The sequence below is a fragment of the Bacillus rossius genome (genome assembly GCF_032445375.1).
Source record: "Bacillus rossius redtenbacheri isolate Brsri chromosome 4 unlocalized genomic scaffold, Brsri_v3 Brsri_v3_scf4_2, whole genome shotgun sequence".
In the NCBI taxonomy this organism is placed as follows: Eukaryota; Metazoa; Arthropoda; class Insecta; order Phasmatodea; family Bacillidae; genus Bacillus; species Bacillus rossius.
This window is the reverse complement of record NW_026962011.1, coordinates 21,401,760-21,429,553: the sequence shown is the minus strand read 5'-3', so window position 1 is coordinate 21,429,553 and position 27,794 is coordinate 21,401,760. Positions and strand designations below refer to the sequence as shown.

Below are 27,794 nucleotides of genomic sequence, written 5' to 3'. Positions count from 1 at the left end.
ATATCGCTTTGCGCCTCTCCTTCAAGGCTTCAACGCCTTCCCCTGCGCTTCCTCCCCTACATTCTTTCCCTTCTTTATCCCTTATTCGTCGTTCCTGCTCCCTCCCCTTTCACAAGCTCCGCCCAAGTGACCGTCATCTGCGATCGGGTACTGTATTCATTGGCCGTGGTGTTGTTCCAGCTGAATTCTGAACTGATACTAAAGTCTCTGATACTTTTCAAGTGTACTCGTTTGCCGTTCCTGATACAGGCGCGTATCAGTGACAAAGTATCAGGTTGATACTTTTCGACCCACCTCTATTTAACGTTGATTTTGTCTTAGGCCAAAGTTACCCTCAAATAGTGATGGGCAGAACGGTTCTTTTGACCGAACCGGTACTTTCGGATCAGTTCCGTGAAAGATTCGTTCAGAACGATTCGTTCATCTCGGTCATTTCGTTCTTTTCTGTGAATAGGATCTGGCTCTTTTATCAGGTGTCGTAACTCGTTCATCCTTTAGAGTATTGGCTACGTGTTTGCTTCCAGCCTCCCCTCGTTATCGCGTGACCCGATAACAAGAGGAGGCTGGATCGCGTGGGTGGTTATCTTTATCTACTCTGCATGGGTAAATGAAATTTCAAACGTCTAGTTGTATACTGACTGTTATAAAATTATTGACTGTTGATCGCTGCAAATGCTTCATGCAGTGATTCTATATAATACGGGAGCATTAAATCTAAGAATGTTAGGTACGAAAGTGATCTTTCTTAACTTTAATTTGTAATCGCACTATTATAGCTAGTACTTGAACATTGCTTTTCGTAGCCAGTGAATCACAGTTGCGTATATGAAACAAGATTATTTATATTGTATTACTTTTTAAGTTACAAATATTAATATACAGGCTATTTACACTCTAGAGAGAGTAAAGTGTTTACATGTAGACCAACACATTTAGAAAAAAAAAGACAAAAATTGAATACTACTACTGCGATTCAGTATGAAGAGAGAAAAATGAAGTAGGTACATTAATTAACACCTAAATGGTAAGTGTGAACATTTGTAGTTACTTTCCCTGTTATTTTTAATTCATGTTTTTTCCCCCCCCCAAATTTGTGTATGTGAATGTGAAAACGCAATTTTAAACCACTACTTAACAGTTGACATTTTCAGGTATAGATACTTTTCATGTTACCCTATTTTATTTGATCAGTTATCGTTTGCTCTTATGAACATGCTCACGCTGTGATTACTAATTCTTCAGACTCCTGACGTCATGAATCATTTCACGAACGAATCAGACCGGGCGCGTGGCCGGTTCTCTCATCTCGTTCTCTCGTTCTCTCCGCGTTTTCGTTCTTCCGAATCTTTCAAGGTACCGGCTCTCAAAGAGCCGGTTGGTTCTCTCGTTCTCTCCGCATTTTCGTTCTACCGAATCTTTCAAGGTACCGGCTCTCAAAGAGCCGGTTCTTTACATCGCGAACGAATCGCAAGATTTCGTTCTCTCAAAGATTCGTTCTTTTTGAACGAATCGTTAACGAACGACCCATCACTACCCTCAAAGGGCCAATATTACCCCAACTGACGGTACTACATAATTTTCACATCCTGAGCATTCGGACAGCGGACTCGAGTCATACGCAGTTTCCAGGCTTTGAAGCCAGCGAATCATTATTCGTCAAGAGCTCCTAGCAAGCCTCGTGTGTCATGTACTAACTCTCTAATCTACGTGTTTACAATTTAGCTTATTTGACTGTGTAATTTACGTCTTGCAATCTAACCGAGTAATAACTTTGTGGAACTATAATAAGTAACTGTGTCTCATGTATGTTCTCATCTAGCCGGGCTTACGTACATTTCGAAGCATTCGCATCTTGTAGTAGGTTAGATTGCAAATACCTTTACGAACATTTAATTATAGTGCTGTGTTACATTTGAATGTCATTCCCTGCATAAATCGTTGCAGTCTATCAGCTCCGCGATAATCCTGTTCGCGCGCATCGTCAACATATAGAATCACTCGTGCAGCGACGTTCAGACAACAGACGCGGCCAAGCGTTGGACAAGCAGGTGTAATGGTCTTAATAAAGTGCAGTGTCTTTTCAATCAGTTTACTGTTTATTTCCAAGGCGTCCTGGGTGGCCTAAACAGCCCGGGTAGTTTTCAAACCGCGACGCCCTCCTGCCTGCAGCCACGGGGCCGAAACCCCGTTTTTGCCCCCTGAGATCATTTTCAGATTTATAATTGAGGAGTGTTTGTGGGAAACGGTATAAGTGCCAAAAAGTAACATTTTGAGGTTTATCATTGAAATAATTGTATGTCCTGTTACTAATACCATAGGAAGATGTATAAGTGCTAATCATACATATTCAGTTCAAACAAGCGTCGATAGAATGCGCGTGGTGTAGCTCCACAGCTGTTGTCATGGAGAATGATACAAGTGCCATCTGATGTAAGTAGCCATATTGTGTTTCGTTTCATGGCATGTTTGGATGCATGCTTGTAAGAAATGGATAACAGTTCGGTATTAAAGTCTGTTAGAAAGAAAGTGGCGGAAAATAAAGAATTGAGGACCCATGGGAAGCCTTACACAACTTCAAAAGAAAAGGAAAAACCTGCAAAGATGCCAGCTGCAGCTGAGGTATGTATTGCATTCATAACCTAAAATTACATGCTCTAAACATGTTTCTGTCTACAACACTAGCAATCATAAACCAACATGCATTTTCAGAAGTTGTTCAAAATGTAAAACATGATTGTGGCAAACTTGATTTTATTTCAAAATGTTTGTAAACCTAAGTTTTCATGTGAGAAAACAAACTATTGTTGTTTCGTTTTAGGCAAGCTGCAAGTGTAAATACAAATGCCGTGAACTGACGAAGGAATGGAAGGAATTTTTATTCCTAGAAATGTACAAGCTCTCCGATGAAAAACAAGGCACGTATCTGATGAACCATATAGATGTCATTCCCGTTCAACGAAGGCGACACGGAAAATATAAAGATCCGGCTGATAGCAAGCGGCAGTGCACCATGACATACACTGTTCCCACGAAAACAGGCCTTGTGCAGGTATGTGCTAAAACATTTAAAGACATTTTCTCTCTCACCAACCGAAGACTTCAGACACTCAACGATAAAAAAAAGCTAGGTCATGTAGCATATTCCGATAGCAGAGGTAAAAGACCGTCATCACACAAACACAAACAAAAGTACACAGATGAAGACTGGAATCTTGTGCAGGAACACATACAATCATTTCCACGCCAAGAAAGCCACTATGGAAGGAAAAAAAAGTGGTAGGGAATATCTGAGTAGTGACTTAAATTTTCACAGAATGCATATTGCATTCAAAGATACACACCCTGAATCCAAAGTAGAATATAGATTTTACCAGCCCGTATTTCGCAAATATTTCCCAAATCTATATTTTGGATTGCCAAAAACGGACACGTGCAGAGTATGTGATATGCTGCAATCTAAAATCAAGGCCAATGAAACACAAACTGGACAATTCTCCATACGAACACAGCTGACCGTGCACCAAAAGAAGGCCCAGAAGGCCCTTGGGTTGCTAACTAAGTGCATGAATGAATCACAGCTCCCTGCAAGTGATGTATGCTGCTTATCAATGGACCTCCAGCAGGTTATTTTCTGTCCCACTCTTACGCATAGTAACATGTTTTACTCGAGGCAGCTTTCTAACTACAACCTTTGTGTACACTTAGGTGATAACAATAAAAGTTACATGTGTATGTGGCACGAGGCAATAGCAGGTCGTGGAGGCAACGAAATTGCATCATGTTTTTTTAAAGTGTTGAAAGGTGAAATCACAGCAAAGAATAAAATAGAGCTATGGTACGATAACTGCGTCGCTCAGAATAAGAACAGGATGTTACTTATGGCTGTTTTATACCTAGTTGCAAAAGGATATTTTAAATCAATAGATATCAAATACCTCGTTTCAGGCCACAGCTATATGCCTTGTGATAGGGATTTTGGGGTGATAGAAAAACGAAAAAGAAAATGTACACCCATGGTTCCTGAAGAAGTGCAAGAAGTTGTCAGGTCTGCTAGGGTTACCAATCCCTTCACAGTCCTCGCTATGAAAGAAGAGGACTTTTTTGATTTTGACATGGTTGTGGATCGGTTTCTCAATACAACCAAACTCCAGCTGCCTAAACTATCTTGGATAAGAGTTTGTGTTGACAACCACACTTATATTCTGGTCAAGAAAAGCTTCAATGAACTTGAAGAATGGAGTGAGTGTTCGGTATTCAAGAAGTCGCATAACCTGCAACAAGTGAAAACTTTGAAGAAACTTCCTGGATGCAAGCCATCAAATCACATAAGTGCTGAAAAAAAGAAAGACCTTCTATCAATGCTCGATTTTATGGATGTGAAGTGCCATTCCTTTTACAGAAAAATCTGTCAGTGATATGACACTTTTTACAGTAAATCATATGCTTTTTTTTTCTTTCAAAAAGTGAGAATACACCATAATAATGTAGGCATCATAATATTGTAACGTGATTAATTTTTTTTCCGTTATTATTTTCCACAGGAATGATCTTGGAAATACATAAACTACAGAATTTTGACAATTATTATAAAAAAAACTTTCGCTTGTTTTTTCATTTGTCATTTGCTTAACATGTTTAAATTTTTTTGTAATAGTTTTTGTCACAGGAATAATCCCGAAAATATATGTACTGCAGCATTTGGTATATAAAATTACTTTTGACACGTTTTTTTTCATTTCCTGAGAAACTTACTATTTGGCACTTATACCGTTTCCCACAAACACTCCTCAATTACTCAAAAAACTTAAACAGGCAGCGAGAGTGGCGTCAATATGTGTTCTGCAGTGCCAAAAATTATTAAAATTTTGAAAGAAATAATATTTTTCCTTTTGCTAAAAACCTGAGATAATTCTTCCATTAATAAATGATTAAAATTACCATTGTGTTTTGTAAATATTATAATATACCTATTATCAACTGTATCCCTACACACAAGCATAAATGCATATATATAAATCTATGTGTCAATACAAGACAAGTATAATAAATAGCAACAACAGTTAAGCTAGTTGCTGCACATATTAATCTGGCGCCACAAGCATTGAGACCTTTAGTAGTTGTACAGTTTTAAAATGGATTTTGTGCGTCACGACAGTAGGTTTAATTTTTCTGATGGAGATATTTACATTATCACCGTACATTAAACTGTTTGTCTTCCACTCCATTGTAAATGAACGAGTTTGTTTGGAATTTGAAAATATAACCTTCAGACACAAACAAACACTAACCTCATTTAAAATAAAATTGTTTCAGCACTTCATACAGGATTTATATGAGTTTAAAAATACGACGGTCACGAGAATCAGCCATTTTCTACACTGCGACCTGAACAAGCAATTGCTTGAGACATGTCTGCATTTGTCTTAGCAAATAGTGTCTTATTCGTTAACTTAATATACGTTCAGAGACTATGAAACATGCTTATGCTATTGTTTCTCAAACAAGCTGTTACAAAGCTGCACCACGGAGCAGTCTGGTGCAACGCTAAACAGCGAGAACAACGACCCCGAGGTCGATATATAGATATTCGCCTATGCGCCTGTGTCCATGCGTTTCTCCGGCGTGCTAGGTGGATATCAATACGCTACATGTAGCTCCCAAACTTTGTTATATTATTTTAAATTATTAATTATTAATAATAATCTTATCACGTGTATTATAAAGTAATCAAAGTTTATTCAGTGTGCAATTAGGCCACAAAACTCGGTCCTAAAAGTTTCCGCGCTTTGCGTGCTTCGCGCGGGAAATGCTACATCCTGCGCAGCAGCTTCAGGATGCACGTCAGTCATCGCTTGGCCGGCTGTCAGTGGCATTTTGCGTCTGCGTGCGTGACACGAGGTACCACTTTGTTCGTCTGAGTTGCAATATTGTACGTGCATCCTAATCCCCTTTCATCGGCCGCATGGCCGGCCTCACCTCGGTGCAGCTTTAAATATACCTTTTCTTTCGCAACTGCATATTCGCGTATTTTAGTTTCACTACTCTAGTAGTCGACGACCCAGTGCAGGAAGCTGTATTTGTGAACCGTTGACTTTCGCCTGCACTAGGCCGTCCACGACGAAACGTGAAGACGCTTTCCTAACATAATGTAATTCAATTAATTATTTCGTGGAACTTTTGCTGTAGGCTGCATCACCACGTGAGGAATGCGAATGTGGGGCCTTCGACCATGCTTAACCATCGATACGCTTCGTATCCTATTCATCATCGTCACCGTATTAATCCATATTTAAACGAACGTAGCAGACATCCGTTGCCCGTGCACCTTCTTTGGGACTCGGTCCAAATGCTCTTCTAGCATTTTGTATGTTAAGTGGTGTGTATTTTGTCATTCTAAAGTGCTTTCCCCTGTAAAAGTGCTCGTGTACTATGTTACAAACTTGTTTCAATTAATCTGTAATCACATACCATCTCTCGCGGACCTCCACTCTGCGACACTTAAAACTGCTAATTTTGAGGCCCGATTCCTAACTGTAACACTAATGTTCTATAAGTATGCAGGGCCATGCTCCAGCACCGAAACACAACAGGTTTGAATGCTGCAGTAGGACCATGTAAAGTGTATTTTCTGCATTAAAACGTCTTTCTGTATCTTTTGTTCTTCATTTCGTAATTTCCGTCTCTCGACACGTGACCAGGAACTCTCATTGAGAACTCATCGGGCAAAAACTTTCCTAAGTTCACCCATGGGACAGCCTTGCAGATGACAAACTGAAGGTCCAAATGCATCTCATACTCCAAAATAATAACACAAAAAGGGAAGAAAAGCTAGCCGAAGCCTTCTTTTGCATCTCCAGACAGATAAATGCAGCCATCGGCATGACCCTGGCACAGTTGGCCCAAAGTCACAACCTGCCTGTCGAGTGGATGGTGCATGGTGTGACGGATCTGGAAGAAAAGTGGAGAAGGTGCGATGCAGAGATGGCTTCTGCCTGCGACCAGCAGTAGTTTGAACAACAAATTATGCCTCAAACAACCTGGCCACCTGCTGGTGAGCATGTGTTCGTGCGAACAACCCCCCCCCCCCCCCCCTCCCTCATCATTAATGCATAGCGAAACTACTGCATAGTGCTGGGCCCACTATGGATGGGACTACATGTCATACGGCATAAGCTGAATCGCAGCATGTACATAGTTCGGATGGTTGGCCAAGGGCAGCGTAAAATTCATAGATACATCTAATTCACGGTGATTCCGGAGGAACTAGCACTGAAGGAGCGACAACTCGGAGGAGAGGAACCGCCCGTGACACCGCACACCATACAAAACATGTTAGGCGTGACTCCCAGCCCAAGAAGCCCGATCCAGTTCAGGATGTGGTTACTTGCCTGACAGGTACTCCCACAACACCATGGGAGACACAGGAATGCATCAACCAGATGTGACAAATGATCCAGAGGACGATGTGTGCTTGACACTACAGGTGAGACTATACATGTTCAACATGTTCCCAGCCCCTAGCCTCTTCAGTACACAGGAGCAACAACTGGATGTAGCATGCAGACAGATGTATAGGCTACGGCCTCCGTGTAAGGGGGCACCCCGATCCTGCTACCCAGTCTTGAGCAGGGCTTGGCCAATGGGGTGGGAAGGCATGTGACATATACAGCCCTGGGCTATGTGTCATCAACCACTGTTAAAATACAGCTGCCACAAGTGTTGTATATCAATAATATAACTTTGACTGCAATCTAGAAACAGACTACCAGCATCTAATATCTAAATAAGTGTAATTGTTGAAGCTACTTCCCGTCTAGCGGAGCGGAAGGGGTGCGTTTGTCGTCCTTGCGAGCAGTCTGGTAGTTCAGCAGCGTAACACACCGGCGAGGTCAGATGCTGTCTCATGGAGCTCCCAAACTATATCTTGCATCAACTGATATTTGAATCCAGTCATCCAAATTCTTCTTAAAACTTTTGTCTGTTGTTATAACTGGGGCTACATCGAGATCTTGCAGTGCACTTTCTGAGTTACTCCTCTTTTTGTTAGGCACACCAACAAGCAACATTATATGGGACCGGCCAACTCTGGTGTTTCTAGTAACATCCCGCACAGACTCGTGCTGGCCAGCATGTTCCGGGCTGCGAGCAAGTACCATCGTAAATATACAAATTTATGTTTTACTGAGGAATGTGTGGAGTACTGTGTAGTTGTACTTGTGAGTACATGTGGACGTTGCATTAAAACTGGACGTGACTTCAACATGGTGTATGAGTACTGGTTAACCCTGACCGTTATTCTGTCCCAGCAAGTGTCCAGTGTGTGTCTAGCCTAGCTATGAGCATTTCCATATGCCTGCAACAAGTGATTCTGAGGGTTCAAGCTAGGATGTATTACAGTTTTCTCCAGCATGGGTGTCGTCCCTTGGTAAGCCACATGGGCCGGACGGCCTACAACTCACCTCCCACTTGCTGAGAGAGCTGGCGCTTAGAAACAACATTAAACACTCTCGAGAGACGTCCACCACACACCAGCATACTGCAGGAGACAGACCCGTGTCACAGTTAAGTATTTTGTTTTGCAAAACACCAAAAATTGAAACCTTAAAATGAAACTTTATTTTAAAGCGAGCACCAGAGGGTCCCCAAGTGTTTAGCAACCCACTATAATCTTGGAGGTCTCATTGATTTGAGGCTCTGTCACATTGTCAAATATTATCTCCAAATACATTTGCCAACAAAGTTTGAGATACATTGATATAAAAAAAATTACAATTGTCTTTATCAAATAATTTGGGCAGAAAACCTCAAATATTTTTTAATATTTGTCACCTCTTAAAGTTTGTTATTGGACTAAGCTAGTTCCATTTTGCTACAACACTTACTCAAAATTAAAAATAAAGTGAGAGAATCTTTCAGTAATCACCAGTGATGAGTAAACATCTAACCTCGGTAATGAGCAAATTCATGTGTTCTTTTGTTGAAAATAAAATTATAAAACTCAGACACAAAATTTACATAGAATTCTTTTAAAAAATAATGAGCATACGAGAAGGTATTAAATTTATGGAAAGCAGTAAATATTTTTACCTTTTGAAAACCTAACTAGAATTTAGTTTAAAAAGATAGTACTATTGATTTCTCAGGGATAGCAGAATAAGATGAGAACCAAAAGCATCACATGTAAATGAATCACAGTTGAACTAACCTGTGACATTCCCTCTAGATCGGAATTATCATCGCCATCACTTTAGAAGTTATACTTCTTTCGGCGCGTTGAGGGTGATATATTAGTATGCACATAAAATGCAATGAAATAAGGGCACATTACACAATGGATATTTCACAGGTTGAAAGTCCAATACTCTTACACGCAGAACTGCTATAGTCACGAGCCTATGTCATTAAGATGGCGAACCCACATGTGGCAACATAGACCTGTATATATAAACTATCTTGAATATTGGGGATGTATTAATCAAATCGTACTGGAGTGCCAAAGTAAATTTTTTTAGTAGAAACTATCCTGGAATACATTTTCCAAACTTCTCCAATGGTTCAATGCGCATTCACTTTTTTGCTGTACCTAATGAACTAGAAAGTCGTCAAAATTGTGAACCCGTGTGTGTGCGCGCTCTCACGCATACATATATACATATATATATAAAAGTTAACATCGATGTATGTATTTAGACACATTTAGAGTAGTGTGCCAAATGAGATTATATAGTAGTAAAACTATCCTAGAATATACTTTGTAAAATGAACGATTTATATGCAAAAAAAAATTGTTGGAACAAACATGGCATCGAAGATTAACAATTTGTTCTTTCTTTTTACTATTGTGAAACAATGGTGTTTTATTTCATTCTCAAGCATCCTGGGTATTCAAGAAACTTAGTAGGCTACAACACTGCACATTTAAAAAAGTGAAATACAAGTATTTGATGGCAAACACGACAGAGGGACCCAAAATTTTTTACTTTGATACAGAGAAGTTTGAATCTGCAAATCTGCATATATAATTGGAGCAACAGTTTATCATAACAAAACACATTTACAATTTTTTTTGATCATGGGACATACAAGATATAAAAAAAGTGGCAGGTACAAAGACTATAATTAGCAAAACGGTTTATCATTAAGAATTTTGAACAATATTTTATGAACCTGGTATGGTCTATGTAAAACCACATTCACACATTACAAATTACAATATTACAAGAGTGCAATCGCATCATGAATGCAGGTACATGGAGCGTCAGAACAAAACCTTAAGTGCGTTACAATAACGTGTCCCCTAGGCCGTGTGACACGTGCCATCTTACTTTGATAGGCTATAACTTGACACACAGAATTAAACCAGTAGTTACTGGAGGTCATATGCCTCTAGAAAATCTTAGTGTGACAAAACTTACAAACTGAACATGGGAATGCATAGAGACATTGAATGAGTATAATATACAATATTAATAGGATTACAAAAAAACCGAGAAGAAACAAGGTTACCCCAATGCCACCGGGTACACATCTCGCAGTCTTCATTTGTCAAATTGAAGGTTGCAGTCTAAGAGTCACATGTTTGTGTATAGCATTCATTTTGATATATTTTAGTACACTAAAAGAAAAAAATAAATGTATTAGGTACCTAAGTTATATATACAAGTAAACACACATTTTATACGCACACACGTTTTTGACACTGTACCCCATACTTGGCCGTTAATTAAAGTCTGGGTCCCAGCACTGTCTATACTACCCGCAGTACACGGCACTTGCGGAACGCACCTGCTGGCAACACTGCTGAGGTCAGACTTCAGTTTTTATTATTTTTCCTATTTTCTTTAAAAACAGTAAAAAAGAAGATGGATGGAGTTTATGGTGTCTGTTATGTCTTTTTTCTAGGCTATTGAGACAGACTGGCCGTATTAATATTGTAATTTAGTGCGCGCTGTGGCGTACTTGAGTCCATGTCTCCAGACCAGCAGCCCAGGCTACTGTCTTCCTGACATCTTTGTTTCTTTTCTGTTTTTACTGATTGTTCACACCATTAGTTCGTAATTCTTTCTGTTAAGGAACTGGAGGTAAGGGCCAAGTTAAAATGCATGTGTGTCATCGTAGGAAGCGCGATCCTAGCCTGCATGCCACAATTTACATCTTCTCATACAACAGAACCGTGAGTACTGTTTTCCTGTGTTTTTTTTTCCTTTTTATTTATCCTGGATACTTGAATGTGAGTGTCCTGGCTGAAGTAGGAGTGTGTCCATGGGACCAGACCCGAAGACCAGCTAGCAGCACCTACCAGCTTCCAGTCACCATCGTCTCTCCTGACATGGTCATGTGCTCAGTGGGCCACAGGGACCGAACAATCCATATCCTGCCTCCCTGTGGAGGCTGCTTCCATGTAGCTGGTGGCAGGCTTCAGTATCATCCACTGCCCCTGAGCGACATCTTTCTCATTCCCGCACTGCCAGGAAACAGGCCCATGACAACTTGTAAAAGATTGTAAATTCAAATCACGTTACTCATTACACAATTATAAAAGTTTTCTGTGATTTTTAAAAGTTTTCTAGATAACATACTTAACCTATGAAACTCATTTAAACATTATTTTAATTATTTAACCTTTATCACCTTTAAATTCTCCTATGTGTCACACCTTTTTATAAATTTGTGAGATTGAAACACGAGTCTGTTCCATTTTTTCTGAGCACGATTCAGATTGCATGAGTCCATTAAAAATCACAACATTTTTTAGAACCTCTCCTATGTAGAAAATATTTGATGTAAACTCAAACAACCCAAATTGTAAAACATGCCGGCATTAGTGATGTTTTCACTCATCTCTCTAGCATTGGACTACTTTATTGGAATGCGTTGGATGCAAAAGTTTAGTTTGACAGGGCCTTAAGGGGCCCGCCTTGTCAGGGGTGTAAGTGTTTAGTGAGGTGGGATGATAAGAGCGACGCTCACTGGTATTTCTAGCGCGGTATAGCCTCTAAGCGCAAGGCTCTGAACTGGCGTGCAGTCTTCTCGCAGTCACAGGATAGCTTTGAAATTTGAGCAGTGACCATAACATTATGTTGTGGAGAAATCAAGATAAAGGTGTAATACAATTCCCTTAAGTGCTTTCAAGAATCTGTACTGGTTGTTTTACACTTAAAGATTACTCTGAAAACATGCGTTTTAGCCATTTTAATTCTTCTAAAAATACAGTTTAAAAACTTATTCCGAAATCAAAAGTACTTTTCGGCCCTCAACAAACTCTTAAATGATTTTCGTAAGCAGACTCTACTTGGATATCTTGAATAGTTTTCAAATCGCGTTGATTTTCCTGAAGCTCTGCACACCGTATGTGTGCCCGGGTAGGCAGAGTCCTTAAGGGATCTGACAAACATAATAGGAGATATTAAAGATTTGTGGTACTGGCATTGTATTTGATCACATCCAAATATTTTTCACACACGTATTAAATTTTAAATGACTAAAAAAAGTTATATTAAGTTTAATAATGTGATTGTTAAATAATTAAACAGAGGAATTTACAAGTTTTAGTAAAATTTTTTCAAGTGGTAATCATGAAAGTGAACTTATTTGCACAAAAGTTTCCTCTGTCGTTATGTCACCTACTCTGCCAATATATCTATTTTTAATCAACTATGCACTTTTTTTACACTGACATTGCAATAAAATTTGTTTCTGCAAGAAAAAAAAGAAGCTTCATTTAGTGTTTATTAAGTAGAACTTATAACCAGGAGCGTACACAGAATTTCATTTCGGGAATGACAATGTAGAGGGGGGGAAGAGGGAGGGATACAAACCACTTTGCTCACTTACTCTTTGCTTTCAAATTATTACCTTTTGTTGGTGGATATGATAGAGTTTGATAGATTTTTTAGGAATTTAAAGAGGGAAGGGGGTGTGGGTGGGTTGGGGGTGGGATGAGGTGGTGTTGAAAAAAGTTGATTAAAAAAAAGAATGCTGCTGCGATTGAAGGAGCTAGCACAAGACGAGTTATGAGCAGTGCGCTAACTCACGACGAGCACGAGATAGAATGGGTTCAACCCCCAGGGAGTTATGCAACCATGTGTCAGCTTTCTAAGGCAGTGGCAGTGACCCGGTAAGAACACACCCTGGGTACTGGAATAAAAAAGAGGTAATTTTCATTGCACTCACAGTTATTGCTGCCTAAGCACTTGTACATGCACTGCAGTTTACAACTAATGCCGGGATTTGGCAGTGAACTTGAAAATCGCCAGAGTTCCACATGGCAAGAAATGTGGCAAATTATTCACTGGTAAGAAATGTGGTGGTGGTTGTTGTGGCACTGAGAATGAGCCTAACTAAAATGGTTACACTGTGATTCTTACGCATCTGGAAGCAGAGTACTGAGGAAACCCGACAACCTTGGTTGTGAGTGTGCATGCTCAGGCACCAAAACAATGGATTCTACACTGCATTAATATTGTGAATAACTCTTATGCTGTTTGACTTTCTTACAGCCACGTTAATTCTGGACTTAACAATGATAAGGCAGGTACCACTTAGTTGAAGAAATTAAGGTTCTATGTATAATGATATGGAAAACAAATACCAAAAATGTTTTTCACTTACAAATAAAATTGTCAGGAAAAATGCCAGTGTATTAACGAACAAAGAAAGACACCCTTGCAGAATGATGATTTATTGGCACATTCAAATAAAAATACATAATAATACCATATGACGGAGGATATAAACAAGTCAACTATACCTATATCCTGCCCATCACTGTGCTATCACATCCAGCAACACATCTTACAGGAAGATATCCTGTGACCAAAGTCAGCACACATAATCTCACAGAAACATACACAATAGGCAGTCTTCCTTATGACTGATACCAATAATTTAGTACTTCTTACCACATTTCACAATTATGAAATACATACATACACACAACTAGTCAAACAACCTAATGGCACATAAAAATTCATTAACCTGTTATTTATTAAAAGAAAAAAAAATTAAATAACAATGATATGAAACTTTAAAAAAAAAAGTGTCAGACTTAACACCTAAAAATATAAAAGTAAAGACAGAGACAATTTATGGGAGAAAGCTATCAATATCAAATAAAGTAATTAAGTACTGATAAGTGATCATAAAACAACTACAAGTGAAAAGATATTAACCTCACAACAAATCTGTTATCTCCAAGGCAACATAATTAAGTAGTTTCTCAGTCTCATATCAGATACAGCACCCTTTCAATATGTTGGTGTATTACGTGCCCAGTGTATTTCGCGTGCAAGACAGTCAACCCTGCGAAACATACGCCACCCCAAACTGCACCTCAGGCATTCAAACAAAAAATCAGCAATTACCCTGCAAGGCAGTTAAACATGCTGTAACTTGAGTGTCAACACAGCCTACGTACAATTGTAGACTATTGACTTAAAAAAAAAAAAGTGACTCCCTGCAAACAATATTTTAAAACCCAACAGGTAAGTGCTGTTATGAACGCAGACAGGACCGCAATGTGCGCCAGGTTCGGAACTCGCTGGCGACCCCGCATGGCCACTGATGTCACGCGCTGTCCATTGACATAAGGCATGCCACGTGTGCCTGGTCGGATTACAAAGGTCCTCGTTACCCACCCCCCTCTGCTGCCCGCGCACCGTCCCGCCACGGGCTATTGTCACCTTTAGCGGCTGGGAATCCCGGGTTTACAGAGGCCACCGTGAGGAGTGGTGTGAATAAGTGTTCCTGTTCTGGGTGTTTCAGGCGTCGAGTTGGCCCGGAATGACGGGAGATGTCACAGCCGCTTCGAGAAGGATGCCACGGTTATATAAGCGACGACGCCGGCCTCCGCAGGAGTTCCAAGAGTTTGGAGAGCTCTGCGAGATAAAGTATGTGCAACATCGGCGAAGAGGGTAAGAGACCCTCCCTCGAGAGCGGCGCGACAAGGACGGGACCGTCAGAGTGCGACTGAGTGGCGCCAGGCTGTGTGTCTGAGGACAGGCACAAGGTAAGGGGTGAATCACTGTCGAGCTTAGCTCCAGAGAGGAGTGCGAACTGTGGTACTTGACAGACATTGAGTGACTTGCGAATAAACATTTTTAAGTGTGATTCGTGATCAGACATTTTTTTAAGTACAATTATTTATTAGTTTTGTAAATATTAGTAATTAATAAAACTTAATTGGGTTATCCCTTGGAGTCGGTATGGTCTTGGCGACCAGACGAGAAGGACACGTCTCTCCGAGTCCGCGACTCGCTTGCCATCTCGAACGCTTGAGTAACCTTGACACCTGATGGTGTGTGAGTGAGCTCGTTCAGTTGTTGTTACACAGATTTGTAATTTATTCCATGATTCAGCGAGAACTTGTTCATGTGGACATCGATGTAGATGTATATATTTGAGTGTAAATTTATATTTAGAGCTATGGGCCACTGCATCAGGCACAGGATGTATTTGTGTGACAAACAACTGCAATCTTGTATTAATTATGACGTGCTTAGTGGCCTACAGCCAGATAATTGTGTGCCGTGTTGTGTAAAGTGTTCCAGAGTGCCAGCATTCTGGACTTGTTCCAATTTCATGCATGTGTCCGCCACAGAAAGCCCTTTGTTGCCATATCATTAAGTACCCATCCCTCAAAATTTCCACTTCCTAGCGGTACACAGCTTTTTCCTTAATTCATTACTTGATCCCTAATTCCACTTTTCCATTATTAGTTTCCTTTATATCCAAATAACCCATATTATTCCGATCCCTCCCTTCCAGGTCCAAAGGCGTGAATTTTTGGTTCCGGACTTTCTGGAACACAGGATCGATACGTGACATGAGCTAGGAGACTGCCCGGTGCCCCAGACGACAGGTGCAGCGTGCTGCTATCTCGCTGGGGTCTGATGACCAGCATCAAGGCATGCTGCTCCTAAGCGCGGTGGAAATAAGAGACACATGGAATTGGGTGCCATAATGAGAGCCATACAACACAACCTCAGCACAGTGTAATACCATCACAACAACACAAGATTACACAATGCAATAACATGACCTGATCACGCAGCGACCTTCTTAACTGCCAAACTCCCACCCTTTCCCACCCACTGGCAGGTGGCAAGTCTCCATCCTGGTGTTATGTAACATTGGGACAGAGAGAGACATCCCCTTCCAACTCCTTTGTTTACCGGCAACCATGTGTGTGTGTGGGTGCGTTAGTGACGCGTCACATTGGAGGCAAAGAGAAGAGAGGTCCGTCGGCCTCGCTACTCGAGTGCATACACTCTTGATAGTCAAAAACGCTTCAGCTGCGAACATCTGGATGTTAGTTAGCAATGATGCTAACTGCTTACTTCTCAGTTTTGAATCGGGTGCATCATGTTCTCTGTACTGAGATTTGAGTACATTGCAAAGACCTCCACCCAACGAGTTATCAAGTCAGTAATTACGACCAAGAATCATTTCCCTCATGATGTTCTCGGGTATAGCCCCATGACACTACCAGAGCCTCTGAAATAGTTCCTCAGGATACCTGGATACCATTACTCATCACCGCCAGCATGGCGTGCTTTACGCTACCGGCACAGCATGCAGCTCCTGATGGCTAAGGATGAGTTACAAAGTAGCGAGTCAGTCACACATGCACAAAGCAAGGTGCAGAAAAATTGTTATTCCTTAATTGTGCAGTGTTGCCAAAGTTCACAAAAATAATTTTGTGTTGATTAATTGTAAACAAGACACAGTGGGACAGACAATGAGGAACCCCCCCACTGATCCAGATGTAGGAGAAGCACACCTGCATGTCACTGTTGTGTAGAAGTGCATTAATCACTGAGCTACCACTGAATGAGATGAGATGCAACCAAGTAATTTGACGGTGGAAGATCAGCCCCTAATACAATTAAGACCCAAAGCTAGGGGTTGGGGAAATCAATAGGGTTCTGAACCCTGGATTGGTGAGACCAAGCCACAAATGGCATCCACCGGAGAGGCTAAAGGACTACTTCGTGGGTCTCATGCTCGCTGGTCCCAAGATGCAGCACCAGCGTGCTAGATAATGGGCCCATTCACCCTGATAACACTCCTCATGATTCTCTGTTGCAGACAGATCTGAAGGTAGTAATTCTTCTGGAGCTGTGAAAATAAGGGAGACAACCGGAGGCATGACACACCTTAGCATAGACGACCTGCGTGAAGTCTGGCTCAACCTTGCCACGTAAATCCCTCATCACCGAGTGCTTCCAGAGGGTCCGAATGTTGAGGTCCTCATCGACCCACAAACAGCGAATGTGAATTGGGTTATGAGGTGATTGGGATGAAGGAGAGGGTCAGTACTTTGATGTGCAACGAGAGATGGTCAGTGAAGTGTGTTGTAGGTAGGGTGGTCGAATTCCATAATGGCCTTTGGGAAGGGGCAATTGAGGTGCAACTTCATTGCCCTCATTATATTTCGAGACTATTATTATGGTATGTCACCGACCAGCTCGTGTTTCGTTCGAGCAAAAGAAGCAAACAGTACCTGCCCTGACTCAGTGTATTTAGTTATTAGGAATTTAGCAATTATGTCATGTTTTTGGCAAGTAAGATGTTATGTATTTAAGTTTGTGTGAATATTATTCCTTTAACAGGTGTGCCTTAGTCTTGAGTAACTTTGATGTGATGCTCAACTATTAATGTCAGCATACAGTCTTAGAACGGGAGCAGGTAAGGTTGGCAGCTTAGAGCATCAGTACTGGCTTGGTGACTGCAGGAGACAGACGGGTTGCTAAGGGCTCTGAAACTGACATTTTGTCTCAAACGTTTGAGTAACACTACGACTTAAGATGGTGTGTTAGTAGGCTAAGATTGCTTAGTTATCAACATTTAATTATTATTATTAAAATATTTGTATTATACTGTGTTCTTCAGCGAGAACTTTTCATGTGGAGACAGCCATGTTATTGTCTAACTTGTAAATAGGTTTGTGTACGTGTTTGTGTGTGTGTAAAAAAATTATAACTATAAGGCATCACATCAGATGCAGGGTGAATTTGATTGACAACTAAACAACTGTCGACATCAAGATTTTTTTAAATTGTGGTGTGCCTGGTGGCCTACAGACAGGTATTCTGCCCTCAGTTCAGAGCTCGGAGCTATTACCACTAGTGCTATTACCGCTAGTGCCACTGAATTCACTCGTATCAATCAAACTCGTTCAGCGTAATCATGACAACTACTTAACACGTTCTTTGATTGTTATAGTACATAGAGTAGATGACTGGTCTTCTTTTCTTGCTACTTGCTTAACACTGTTGTGATTTTCTGGTTCTTAAGCCGAGGTCGTGATTAAACTGTTGAAGTAGGAAACTTACAGAAAAATCACAATGTTGTCATTACATAAAAATAATTTATATAAAAATTATAACAACAATAAAGCAACAAACTTCATACTCTGCTTACAAAAGATCTGTTTTGAAGTATTAAAAAAAATATATATATATATATATATGAAATTACCTTGAAATTGATAGTGGATGTGATTTTTCCCATGCATAAGTAAGTATGTGTTTTAAACATACAATTAACTTACAACATTTTTAAGTTCTAATGCTTCACTGTAATTTAAAAATGTTTTTTGTAAATATTTTTTTTTGTTCTTAGCAATTTTTTTATATATAACTAATTCATTTTTTCCAGTAAGAAATTAGACCAGGATATATGAGCCTTACTGAACAAAAAAAGTAGGTTTTTCTTTCTTAATTTAGTAGTCTCGCGCATCAATGGCGAAATGTCATGGAAGCAAAGAGCATCTTCTAAGACAGTATTCACCCGTGTTTATATTTGTTGTATTTCCCAAGTGCTTAGAAAGTTTGTTTTTAAATTAATTATCATGAGATTATTCTATTTAATTTTATTTTTTATTTATAAAATAAATTACCCCATTGTGGTTATGTAAGACCAAGCTGTTAGCACCTTAAAACTTTGGCACATGTAAAAAAATGAGACTAATAAATATAATAAAATACAATTTGGATGATGATTTTATACTAAACCTCTTGTCAACAAGTTAAACTAATTTTCATTGCTCTGTGATGGGCAGAGAGAGGGTTTTTTTCTGGAGGAGGAGGAAGAGGAGGAAGAGGAGGAAAAGGAGGAGGAGGAGGAAGAGGAGGAAGAGGAGAAGGAGGAGGAAGAAGAGTAGGAAGATGAGGAAGAATAGGAGGAGAAGGAGGAGGAGAAAGAAGAGGAGGAGGGAGAAGGAGGAGGGAGAAGGCGGAGGAAGAAGAGGAGGAGGAGGAGAAGGAGGAGGAGAAGAAGAAGAAGGAGGAGGAAGAATATAGGAATATGAGGAAGAGGAAGAGGAGAAGGAGAAGGAGGAGGAAGAAGAGGAGGAGAAGGAGGAGGAGGAAGAGGAAGGAGGGGGTCTGCTCACAGTGACACTCATGTTATTTGAAAAAGAAGACGAAACAGAAGAAAAGGTAAGGTTAAGACTTGTACCATACTGATAAAAAATTTTTGTCCTTAGGCCCTACTATCTCTCGATTGCCCTGGTACTCAGTGTTGTATGGCAAGGTGAACCAGTGGCCACAATTGAGTTTAGCAAACAGAAGTGCTTTTTCCATACAAACAATAAAAACCAACTAAATAAAATGTTACTACACCAGTAGTAGGCAGATTAAGAAATATCAGCCAACAATAATTGTGACTAGTAGTTGGCTAAGCTATAAATTGATACCAAAATATTAGCTGTCACAAAATGTGTTACAAATAGTACTATGTAAAAACCCCACTCAGAAAATGGTTGGTTTAGAATTTTGACGTATCCTAAAATAAATCTAACAAGTCACAAATATTGTGCTATTGGCAAACACCAGATCTATATATTACAAAACCAAAATAGGTAAGGTAGATAATGACTCAAATCTATAAATTTGTTAATTTAATAAATTTGATCACTTATTTTATCATTTTAATGTTTAAACATGTATAAAATTGCACATGAGATGATTACAATATGTAAAAATAATCTATATTACAAAAAAAAAAAACTTCTGTAGAAACAATAGTAAATGGTGTTGACAGTTTTCTTACATATTTCAGCATGCAGCTGCACAATACACTCTCCTATAATCTGCAGGCCCATTTCCACAGCTTAAGGGGCCGTCCTAATAAGAAATAGAGACAATAAACTGACGGCTATGGTAAAGCATGTCCTGCTTATATGAGAAAAGTTGTCAGGGTAATTTCGAAAAAATAATTCACAAGAAAGATGTATTGATGTTTCTATAGGCATCTGTGTTCGTAAAAATTGTAATTTAGTTTAGTAATTCACAGTTCAATCATCATAACATTAGCAAAAAAAACACAATTTTTGAACTATATCCTATAAATTTATTAGGTTTTGGAGACTACACGAACATAGATACATACTTCGACAACACAAATATCAAATAAAATTGCATAGTTGTCACTTTGGGTTTTTTGAGGCCTGCTCTAAGCTAAGCCATGATTCCGGCAAACCTCACTTCTACGCAAGGTCGGACGGTGCTGCTTCTGCTTCTGAAGGCGACAACACTGAGGTCTGAGAGTGGAGGGGATAGAAGGGAGGGGGCTCGGCAGGAATCTCCACCGAGGGGGAGGGGTTGGCCCAGCGGGGGTGCGGGAAGGCAACGAAGTTGGCGGGAAACAGGTTTTGGTGAAAGAGGCAGGAAACCCCAGCCAGTGTTTAAAGTATGGGTGTTGATGTGCTTTGGTGTGTTAATTGAGTTCGTTGCACTATGTTTTCTACAAGCAAAGGCTGGCGCTATGGGAAAAAGAAGCGAATGCTACTCGGTGCCAGGAGAAGGAAAAGACAAGCTCCGGCTGCCCTTCTGGATTCTGCTAGAAACCGGTAAGCACAATGATTTAATGCAGTGGAAATCAAAAATTAAATATATTCCATTATATCTAAAATTTAAAATTTATAGCAACTATACTTACAAAGTATTTAGTTTTATTTGTAACTATACTAAATACGCTTGAAATAGATCTGTATGAGTAGCTAAACAGACAAATTATTTCGAAACTTTAAATTAAGCAAGCACTAAGTATATCAGGATAAAAACATCATTAATAAAAAGCTTGCTTAAGTTTTTAATTTCAAATGCTTTGTGAATTTGATGTAGCGAAACTCGTACATATTTTTGAAGGAGTCACTAGAACCATCTCATTAATGCAGTTTGTGTAACTTAGCATAATTATTCATTCCATATAAACCTACTAAACAATTTTCATGAGCATAACTTTGTTTTTCAGTAAGCTGTGTCATAACTTTCAAATGGTAAGTGTAAAATTCACAAACTTTAGTGTAAATTATGATGTTACGTGGATTTGTACAAATATTACAGAAATAGTTTTGTCAACAATGGCACCATTATTTAATGTATAAGTACTGAATATATTATGTATCACCCAAGTAGTTAAAGTTCACAGCGGTAATATTACGGAGTTTGATGTTCGTGTCACAACAGTGGCGGTAAACACAACATATTTTAGCTTATTAGTATTTGTATGAGCAAATGTGAGGGCTAGGGGAAAGTAGCAGTGTTCATGAAATTATGGCCAGAGAAATATCACCTCAGTACAAAAGTGTCACATTTACCGGAATTAGCTGTAATCTTACAAGGCTTAGAAAAATAACTAGACAGCAAAAACAAAATACCACATCATGAGAGAAATAAAACGTACATGGAAATTAATTTAATTTTGAAAGCAAATAATGAAAGATATTATATTGAAAAATTACTAGGCAGGAATAAATTAAATTTGTATGAGAAATTTAAGGTTTGAGACTTCCTGACACTCACTTCTTTGACATGCAAATAGTTATTGTATAATTTAGTTACTAATTTTACTCTGTTGGACTCCAGCTATATAAATACTTGAAAATCATTTGTCTCAGTTACCCAATTAATCAATCAACACATGCGATAGTAATTTAATTATTTATGATAGTTGATTCAAAAGTTCCAGTCTTTCGTGAATTTGATCGGCAGCGTCACTGGAATAAATAAGCATACACACTAATAAATTAAGCTACGTTAGAGTGCAGTTGGGGCCTCTGTTAAAACAGGGCCACACTCGAAGACTCCTAAGCTGGATGTGTCTTATCATCGCAGCCTAAACTTATGTCAGGCAGCCAAACTATGCTGATTCTGCCTTTCCCTGCGTTACGACGTACTGCAATGTCAGAAGGTTCGAGAGAGGAAAAAGAATTAGCATTCCACTAATGTGAATGTACTTCAGCACTTATAAGTAAAATTCACATCACTAGTGCATGAGTAATGTCGTTCTCTAGCTGCACGTAATTGAATTCAAACTGTCACTAAATACGTATTTTTGGTCCTTTTCCAGACATGGAAAAAAAGGTGAATCACGGGAAAGCCAAGAGATGACGTACACTATTGCAGAGTTAAGTCCACTTTCTCCAGAAAGCAAAGAGACTTCTTCCAGTCCAAGACAGGATGAAGTCAATACATGGGAGGCTTATCGGACATACGTTGACAGTCTCTTAAGAAATCCCGAAAAAGATGCTGGCAACTGTTTATCAGATGATGAAACGTAAGTGTCTGGTATTTTTTTAGGTTCAGATAGTTAAACCGGTCACTAAAAGTGGGAGTCATGGTATCTGAGGCATTTTAAAAATATGTTTGTCATTTGTTATATACTTTACTAGGTATTTAGAAGATGAATGTAACTGTGGTGTTCAGTCAACGGTTGAGAACGTCTCACCAATGGATTTTGATGCTGATGCACTAAATATGAGTTCATCAACCACAATACAAAAATCAATGAACAGACACAATAGCTGCATAATGAGTCAGAAGGATTCGGTAAGGGGGACTCCAACACAAACTGATTCAATGGAAACATAAGTAATAGTAATGCAAACATTATTATATTAGTTTTTTATGGTTGTTATGGTTAGTAACAGTTTGAAAATATCGGGCGAAGGTGACGTGACAATAAGAAGTTAGTCTTGCATTCGGTAGGACTTGGGTTCGATCCCGGACTCCGGCCATCTCGATTTTGGTTTCCAAATTCCTCTAGGTGAATGAATGTTTTGTAGGATGGTTCTTTAGCAAAGGTGATGACAACACTACTCATTTCCTATCATTGTGTTAAGTTTTGTGTCACCAGTTCTTATGGCCTCCTGGTCGCAGTCTGTGAGATGTAAAGCCCATTTTGCCTCAAAAAATATATGTTCAAGATAAGATATTTCACTACACATACATCCACACACACTCGCGCGCGCACACACACACACACACACACACACACACACACATAAATAGGGGCGCCTACATACAATTGTTACGTATAATCTTCCCACTAAATTATTGATACAGTAATTTTAATACAGTTAAGGAAAGTAATTACTTTGCAATTTGTTTGAATTTTTGCCTTAATGAATGGCATAATTCTGTCAAATGGTTATGGAACAATAAACCAATAGTATTTGTTTTGAAAAAAAAATAATTAAATGTTGCCTAATGTTTATGTAGGCCTTAAATCACTCATAGTGTTGCAATTGTTGGAGGGATTGTGTTTTTTTTTTACATTAAATGACACGATACGGAATAAACCATTTCTTATGAAATGTGGTGTATTTACGTAAAAAGTATCGTAGATGTGATTTAATAGCGATTGTAATCTTCAACTTATAAAATGACTCCAATTACAGAAAGCAAGCAGACTCATGCCAATTAGCATAGCAGTCAAGTAACTTATTATTTTGATAACTTATTTGTCTGTATAATTATTTCAGATCTTCAAACGCAGAACAAAATTTAAGTGACTCCCAATGCAATGCTTACGTGAGTGAAAATACAGAACACGACTTACCAACAGCTACAGATATCAAATTAGAAGGTAGAAGAATAGTTGATATTCAGTATGTTATTGACAGAATAAAATCAATTAGCCGACACGAACCATTTGATTGTACATTCAGTGACATGGATGTAATCAGTGAACGACGTTTTGGGTTCAGTAGTGTCACCACTTTCAGATGTAAATTTTGTAGCATTAATAAAACTTTACGAACTGAATGCACTGAAGAAAAGACAGGAATGATGAGTGTCAATGCAGCTGCAGTGTCAGGGACAATATCTGTTGGAGGAGGCTACTAACAATTCGAAGAGTTATGTGGTGCATTAAACATGCCCTGTATTTCACAACATACTTGGAAGTCAAACCATGACCGTATTTCTGATACTATTCAGAAATAAGCGTGGGAGCTTATGGATGAAGCGGCGCAAGAAGAAGCAGAGATCGCTATACTAGCTGGCAACATTGATGAGGAAGGTCGTCCAATGATAGCCGTTGTTGCAGACGCAGCTTGGTCTAAGCGATCTTACAAAAGCAAATATAATTCACTAGCAATTGTGGTAAGTTGTAATTATATTACTTTAGTCATGTAACAAGTTTATAGACAATACTTACAGCTCAATATAAATAGTGATTTAATATAGTTCGTATCTTAATTCTATAACTTTAGTGTTTTCTTTTCTTGTGCTGTATCGTCGGCTTCAAGAAGAAAAAGATTTTGTTCATCGGTGTAAGGAATAAATAATGCACTGTATGTGAACGTTCTTCAGCTAAAGGTACAAGTATTATTCCAGAACACAAATGTGTGAAGAACTGATCAGGAACATCCACGTCAATGGAGCAAGATGTGATTGTAGAAGGATTTTCCCAAAACTTAAGCATGTATGGTATCATTTACAGTCGTTTGATCGCAGATGGCGATAGTAGTGTGCACGCAAAATTAGTTGATGCTATGCCTTATGGGCCAATGAGACAAGTAGGGAAAATAGAATGCCGCAACCACATTTGTAGGAACTATGTAATCAAAGTTCGAGATACATGTAGCAACACAAAAATTTTGAATAATGAGCTATGTTCAGCTCTCCAAAGTTGAATTGTACAATTAAGGGCAGCTGTAATTTGTGCCATTAAGTTTAGAAAAAAACAGAGTGAGAATGATCCTCATTTGTCTGTTGAAGAACTGAGAAAGGATATTCTAAATAGTCCATATCATGTTCTCGGGGATCATTCCAAGTGCAGAGAAAGGAAATACTTCTGTGATGGGTCACCAAAACATGGGGAAGTAAACCTGGTAGATGAGATGAAAAGAACAGGATTGATGCAAGAGTTGATGACACACATTCAGAGAGTGGCAAAAAACGCTACTAGTCTTATTTTGGATGTCGACAACAATGTAGCAGAAAACTTCAATTCGGTTGTAGCACAGTTTAATGGAGGAAAACGTATAAATTTTGCCTTAGCCAATTCTTACAAAACACGATGTGAAGCAGCAGCAGTATCTGTGAATTCCAGCGGAGAGTTGTACCGAGTTATTCACAAATCTGCTCTCAAGAAGAGTCCTGGAATCCACACAAAGAATTTCATTGACAGATGCAAAAATAGAGCAGGATACCAAAAAATACGTTGTTTGAGCTTCCCAAACAGAAAGAAAAAAGAAAATCGAAATAAAGCAGTGCAGACAGCGATTATGGGCTACAAGCTGCTGTGCTCATACCTGATATGACTCAACCTGAGTTTGAGAACGCCAAGGAAATTTGTTTACAGACAATGAAACCCAAAAAGAAAGAAAACATAGAGAAAAGAACAAGAGAGCAAAGCTCTTGTCATGAATGAAAAGTTGAACGTAGTAAACGGTTGACATCATCCATGTTCGGGAGGATATGAAAAATGAAAGCAGCAACGTCTTGTACCGACGTTGTTAAAGAAATAAGGCATCAGGTCTTCAAAGGAAATTCAAGCACATGCTGGGGCACTGAAAAAGAACCGGTAGCAATTGCTCAATTTGAAAGTGAAAATCCTGGAATTGTGGTAAGGCGATGTGGCCTTATTGTTGACGAAGAGTTTCCATTTTTAGGGGCATCACCTGATGGCCTAATAGGCGACGACGAAATACTTGAAGTCAAGTGTCCCTCATCGGCTAAACTAAATGCTACCAATGGATGCTGTTAAAGAAAAGAAGATTAATTTTTTAGAAATAAATAATGTTACTCTTCAACTAAAATCATCCCATAACTATATGTATCAAGTACAAAGTCTCCTACATATTTCACATAGACAAATTTGCCTTTTTGTTGTGTGGACTCCGCAAGGTATGGTAACTCTGAATATACAGAGAGACAAAGAGTTCTGGAAAAACAAAATGCTTACTAAACTTGTCACTTTCTTCAACCACTGCTTACCTCCTGAAATCATTTACCCAAGACATTCGCAGAATATGTCGATAAGGGAACCAGCATACATAACAGAGGCACAAAATGCTAAAAATCGGAAGGAATAAATCAATAACCAGTTCTGATCATCACAATACCAGTAAAACTCATATTTAAATAAAACATTTTTAAAGACATATTGTCAATGCTTGCCGGCAATTACAATTTTAGTGATTACTATGAAAGTACTAATAGGTAACCCTAAAAATAAAAATTTGCTCAGTATGACAACAAACTACAATTTGCACATGCTCCCGATGCTCATTTCTTCATATTTGTAAGAACCCATGTACAATTTATAAAACATTGATCTGCATTTATTTTAGTGTAATTATATTTTATATTGATATACGACACATACTAACAGTTAATGTTGATACAGATTTTGGTGTGTCTGTGTCTGTGTGCGTGTGGCCATATATATATATATATATATATGTGTGTGTGTGTGTGTGCGTGTGAGATTAAATATAACGGCGCTGTGAAGTTAACGTGAATGTGCCAACGAAAATTAGATTTTATGTATACATACTGACAAAAAAAACCTGTCCGTTTAAACATAATTTCTTTAACGCAGGCAACCAAGACTGTAATTTTGATTTCGATGTACAATCAGCATATTTTTAAAATAAGTTTTGTAAATGTTTTTAATCAGTAGGTCCATCTGATGGCAAGATTTAGATGTTGGAAGAACTGTGTTTTTATTTGAAATTATGGGTATTGAAATACATGTTCTAATTTGTAAGGTTCTGTACGTATGGATCCACACCTTTACTTGTGTGTCCTTCACCTTCATATCTTAAATGTTTATTCTTTTCCTGAGCACATTACAAATCAAAGGTTTGTAAACAAATGTAAATACTGCTTTGTTAGCAGACTAGTGATTCAAATTTTCTACTTGTGCATATATTTGTAAAGCTGCTTTCTTTTTGTGGGTATGTTCATTGGAAATAAACAGTGCAGAGAGTTAATTTGCATATTATTTTAAAATAAGTACTATTTTTTTTAATTTGCCTCAATTTCCTGAGACTAGTGTTCGCAAGCCATTTTTTTTTTCTCAGCTCCTTTTTGATATTTATAATATTACACAGTTTCAATTAAAAATCTTGTTAATAACCTACGTTTAAAATGAAACGGACGCTAATTTAATACATGTAATTAATATTAAGATATTTTTGTATATGATCCTCAAAAGCATATAAAATTAAAACAAAATATTGCACTTCTTTGCTTGGAATATTTATATCACTAAACATTCATTTGTGTACAGATTGTTTGTACGTAACTTAGTATACAAGTACGTATCTTTTAAAACAAAGCATCAAGTAAGTACAATCATTGCTCCAAAAACAGAATACTGACCAAAATACAACTCAACGATGTGTTTTTCGTTCCATTTTATTGCAGACTGTGTTGTTGTGATTATTCATATCTTAAACATAAATAAAGCTGTTACAAAAAAAAGTTTTACAATATTTTTTTTCCAAAAATAGGGTTTTGAAAGTCACTTCAAAAAATACAATAAACTACAGG

The 27,794-nt window shown here is 38.6% G+C and overlaps 1 long non-coding RNA gene across 2 annotated transcripts; it reads left to right on the top strand.

Annotated features, from left to right (window-relative positions):
* Positions 1 to 609: 609 nt before the first annotated feature.
* LOC134542449 (uncharacterized) lies at positions 610 to 27,232 on the top strand. Of its 2 annotated transcripts, XR_010076800.1 has the most exons (4): positions 610 to 1,024; positions 14,764 to 20,854; positions 22,357 to 22,563; positions 23,771 to 27,232. It is a non-coding gene; the product is annotated as an uncharacterized LOC134542449 (long non-coding RNA). The 2 variants fall into 2 exon arrangements; XR_010076799.1 differs by lacking the exon at positions 610 to 1,024 and having other exon boundaries at positions 12,958 to 20,854.
* Positions 27,233 to 27,794: the final 562 nt, after the last annotated feature.